Here is a 5,416-nt window from a genome sequence, read left to right as displayed (position 1 = left end):
TCATTAGAGTGTATGTATATTTTCTATATTTTATAAGTAAACTCTTGATAATAAAATTAACTTGTTATTCAGTGGAGCTCTTTAATGCACCCAAGGATAGATTTCAGGGGGTAATTGGCGGTGAGAGTAAGTCCCTGCTCTCTCCCATTTTAAAGAGGAACCAAAAGAATTAATTTGTTCAAACATGGGTAAAATTCATTGATTCAATATTCCATTCAGGAATCACAGGCACGTCTGCTGCACATGTTACTTTTCCATGTCTCTTCATGTCTCTTCCCGTGCCACCCAGAAAGCTTAGGATTGGCCTTTCCTGATGAGCACAGGGATAGAGGATGAGATCTAAGTCCTCAGGTGCATGAGGTTAGGATTCTTTCTCAACCACTGCCCGCGATCCCCTACGTGGAGAAATGCCACTGCAGAGATAGCTTGAGGGTTATCGCGTGGGTTCCACTGCCATAATCGGATATCTGTTCAGCGCCTCTCAACCAACCAAAACGATGGCACACTCAGGAGTAAAAGGAGGTGAGAAGAAACAAAGATACAAATATTGAATAATAAGATGGATGAGTCAGAGCAGAAGAAAAGAATGCAGTCATACACTGGCTACGGTTGTAATTATTAAGTCCTTCAGCACCAACAGAGAGAAGTCCTGGGATGGCCGAGTTAGTAAAGAGAGTGACAGAAAGCAAAGTTAAGGTTGGAGTGATGTAGGCAAGGGAAATGGAATGAGGCTAAGTGATTAGGGATGAATGGTAAGAAGCAGAGCCAGTGCCAGCTGAGAGCAGAGATCGGGGAGAAACAAGAAGGCACTCTGAGTGGAAGAGTGCAGTAAAATAAAGAAAAGAATGAATAATGTGAGTTTAGGGGCAAGCTGGCTGCCTTTGTCCATTCAGGCTGTGTATCAGTCCCCTTCTGTTGCTTAGAACAAAATACCTGGAATGGGGTAATTCATAAAGAAACAAAATTTATTGCTTACAGTTTCAGAGGATGGGAAGTCCAAAGTCCAGGGAACACATCTGGTGAGAGCTTCCTTTGGTGGTGACTACAGTGACTCAAGGCATCGCATTGTGAAATGGCAGAGCAGAGAGATACTCTCACACGCTCTCCTTTTAAAGCCCTCAGAACCTTGCACTGAACCACCATTATTAATCCATTCACTATATCATGGCCCTATAATCTAATCATCTCTTCATGACCCAACGTTTCAATTAGCATGGTAGGATTTCCCACCCTCTTAACACTGTCACAGTGGGGACCAAGCCTCCAACACATTAAACTTTTTGGGGGACACAATTCAATCCATAATAGGCTGCTGTAACAAAATACCATAGAAGGGGTAGCTTTTAAACAACTGAAATTTGTTTCTTACCGTCCTGGCTAGAGGCTGAGAAATCCAAGATGAAGAAGCCTGCAGATCTGAGGTCTGGTGAGGTCTGCTTTCTGGTTCATAGATGGCACCTTCTAGATGTGTCCTTACATGGTGGAAAGGAGTGAATGAGCTTCCTGGGCCTATACTTTATAAGGACACTAATTCCATTAATGAGGAAGCATCATGACCTAATCATCCCCCAAAGGCTCCACCTCCTAATACCATCACTTGGGGGTAAGGATTTCAACATATGGATTTGGGGGAAGGACACAAACATTCAGACCATAGCACCAACTTACAAATCCCAATGTCTCCTGAGGTGGCATCACTGGATTACAATAGATTCCCATAGCTGATGCTTAGAATAATGAGGCTGAGCCAGCAAGACCATTTTAAATTACAAATATATTATATGGAAGACTGAAGAGCCAGGTAATACATTTTAGAAGGATTTTAATAAATTATAGTTGAGATTTAAGTTATATCAGTGAAAGTATAAACCTTGAACTGTTTGCAAGTATAACCAGTTCCTAACCATCCCCAGTGACTAAAGGATAGCCAAAAGATCACTTGCCATGTTTCCAAAGGTGCAGAGATGTGAAAGTGATCTACCTTCAGAAAAATGACAGGGATTACTGTTACTGGGTCCTAGGGCCCCTGTGGAGGGTGAAGGTCGTGTGGAATTACACAGCTCGGAAACTGCTGAAGGCATTTAAGCAAGGGTGTGCCATGGTAGACCTATGTCTTAGAAATATAAGTCTTTCAGGATACTGTAGGAAATTGTACTGGGAGAAGAACTGGCAGCAGGGTCAGGACTAGGGTAAGGTGAATGAGGCAATGATTTCAGATGTGAAATTTAAAGGGGTACCCAAACCCCCAATAATAAAGATAAATAATATTTTAACACAGTATTTAAAAAAAAATCAAAATTTGTGCAAAAAGTCCATGATGAACAAAATATAAAAGTTTTAAATAAAAACAGAATCAGCAGTGACATTGGAAACATGCAGGAGAGGCTGGGTGACTCAGAGAAACATTTAGGAGGAAAGATTAGGTGACTAAACTAATGTGAGGAAAGAATGAGATTGGGGAGTTATGGGAATCAAAGACAAAGCCCAAGTTTATGACTCACGTGGCTCTGCTGGTAACCAACCTGCAGGATTCAGAGAGGAGTAGGTTTGGGGAAGATGTGGATGAGTTTTTCTGTGAATTTGGGTGTGCGTAGGCTATCAAAAGGAGGAAATCCAGCCAAGGGCTGGAAATATGGACATAGTGCTCAGGAAAGAGGCTGGGCTGGCTATAGCGGGTGGGCTTTCATGAGTGTAGGTGTAGGTGTTACTGGTAGCTGTGTGTGCAGGTGAGCACACCCAGGGAGCAGATGTACAGAAAAGAGGCTACAGTACTGAACATAATAGTAAAAACCAGTAGTAACATTTATGCTAGCCACTCTGCTGAGCAGATCACAAGCCTCATGTAATGAAATCCTTACAAAAACTCTAAAAGGTCTGTGCTATTATTATCCTCACTTTACAGATGAGGAAATGAACATTTAGAGAGGTTAAGTAAGCTGGGACTTAAATTCAGTAATAGAACCAAGATATAAACCAAGGGAGTCTTCAGAGAGGAGGGAGGAGACAACCTGGCTCTGGAGAGCAATGCCCAGGGTCTGAATTCCAGCTGCATGGTTTACGGGCTGTGTGATCGTGACCAGCACTTTTATCTTTCCGGAGCCTCTGTTTCTTCNTTCAGAAAAATGACAGGGATTACTGTTACTGGGTCCTAGGGCCCCTGTGGAGGGTGAAGGTGGTATGGAATTACACAGCTCGGAAACTGCTGAAGGCATTTAAGCAAGGGTGTGTCATGGTAGACCTATGTCTTAGAAATATAAGTCTTTCAGGATACTGTAGGAAATTGCACTGGGAGAAGAATTGGCAGCAGGGTCAGGACTAGGGTAAGGTGAATGAGGCAATGATTTCAGATGTGAAATTTAAAGGGGTACCCAAACCCCCAATAATAAAGATAAATAATATTTTAACACAGTATTTAAAAAAAAATCAAAATTTGTGCAAAAAGTCCATGATGAACAAAATATAAAAGTTTTAAATAAAAAAAGAATCAGCAGTGACATTGGAAACATGCAGGAGAGGCTGGGTGACTCAGAGAAACATTTAGGAGGAAGGATTAGGTGACTAAACTAATGTGAGGAAAGAATGAGATTGGGGAGTTATGGGAGTCAAAGACAAAGCCCAAGTTTATGACTCACGTGGCTCTGCTGGTAACCAACCTGCAGGATTCAGAGAGGAGTAGGTTTTTCTGTGAATTTGGGTGTGTATAGGCTATCAAAAGGAGGAAATCCAGGGCCGGCCCGGTGGCGCACTGCTACAGTGCGCCGCTTGGGAGTGCAGCGGCGCTCCTGCTGAGGGTTCGGATCCCACATACAGACCGGTCCCCGTTCACTGGCTGAGTGAGGTGCGGGCGCAACACCGAGGGTTGCGATCCGTTGCCAGTCCCGGTCCGGTGCGGGCGTGACACTGAGGGTTGCGATCCGTTGCCGGACNGGTTTCGGTGATGGGACACAATAAATAACTACATTGTATATTGACAAAATAAAAATAATAAGATGAAAAAAATAAAATAAAATAAAATTTGCTAATTAGTCTTTAAATTGAGCATAAAATTTATTTTATTCATCTTGTACAACACGATGTTTTAAAATATATATACATTGTGGAACGTGGACTTCTCAAATAAATAATAAATGTCATTATGTTTTAAAAAAAAAAAAACTCTAAAAGGTCTGTGCTATTATTATCCTCACTTTACAGATGAGGAAATGAACATTTAGAGAGGTTAAGTAAGCTGGGACTTAAATTCAGTAAGTGACTGGCAGAACCAAGATATAAACCCAGGGAGTCTTCAGAGAGGAGGGAGGAGACAACCTGGTTCTGGAGAGCAATGCCCAGGGTCTGAATTCCAGCTGCGTGGTTTACGGGCTGTGTGATCGTGACCAGCACTTTTATCTTTCCGGAGCCTCTGTTTCTTCATCTGTAAAATGGGGATAAGAAACAAATCTCACAGTATTATTGTTGTGAGGGTGAGATGAGAATGCCAAGTGTTTGATGCATAGTAAGCGTCCAGGATGAGCTAGTAACCATCACAGTCATTGGGAACACCCAGAGTCATGCAGATGTTTAAAGGCCTGCACGAAAAGGAGACTAGGAAGGAGAATGTGGTGGAGGGGTAAGAGCAGAAGCAGGAGAGATGGAATAAAAGGGGGAAGAAGGGTTGGCATAGCACTGTTTTGTCAGTTTGCCAGCTATTATCCTTAGCAGAAGCACAGTAGGTTTAGTGGAGTGGTGGGCATGAATTCATGGGGAGGAAGGANCAAAGGGGGGAAGGAGGGTTGGCATAGCACTGTTTTGTCAGTTTGCCAGCTATTGTCCTTAGCAGAAGCACAGTAGGTTTAGTGGAGTGGTGGGCATGAATTCATGGGGAGGAAGGAGAGCTAATGAATGTGGACAATGCTTCCTGAAAGCTTGGCTCTGAAGGGCAGGAAAGGGAGGGATGTTGCTCGAGGCAGACAGAGGTCAGGCAGAGCTCCCTTCTCACCACAAATGCCCCACGATGGGAGAAAGTGGAGCATTTCTCCTCCTTGAGAGGGGAAGTCCATGGAGAGTGAAAGAAAACACCAGGTCTAAAAATAGTGATCACGGGCCGGCCCGGTGGCACACTGCTACAGTGCGCCGCTTTGGAGCGCGGTGGCGCTCCCAACGAGGGTTCGGATCCCACATACAGACCAGTTCCCGCTCACTGGCTGAGCGAGGTGCGGGTGCAACACCAAGGGTTGCGATCCGTTGCCGGACACGAAAAAGACAAAAAAATAAAAAAATAAAAAAAATAAAAATAAAAATAAAAATAGTGATCACTTGCCATTTACAAGTTTGAAACATCTAAAAATGCTTTTACATCCAGTGTGGCATGGAGACTTCAGAGAGTCCTATGGAGTAGATTAGGCAAGTAGCAATCCCAATTTGTAGATATTGAGAA

This window comes from Galeopterus variegatus, unplaced genomic scaffold (assembly GCF_000696425.1).
Source record: "Galeopterus variegatus unplaced genomic scaffold, G_variegatus-3.0.2 Scaffold3568, whole genome shotgun sequence".
Lineage (NCBI taxonomy): Eukaryota > Metazoa > Chordata > Mammalia > Dermoptera > Cynocephalidae > Galeopterus > Galeopterus variegatus.
The sequence above is the reverse complement of the archived record's forward strand: the minus strand, read 5'-3'. Positions refer to the sequence as shown.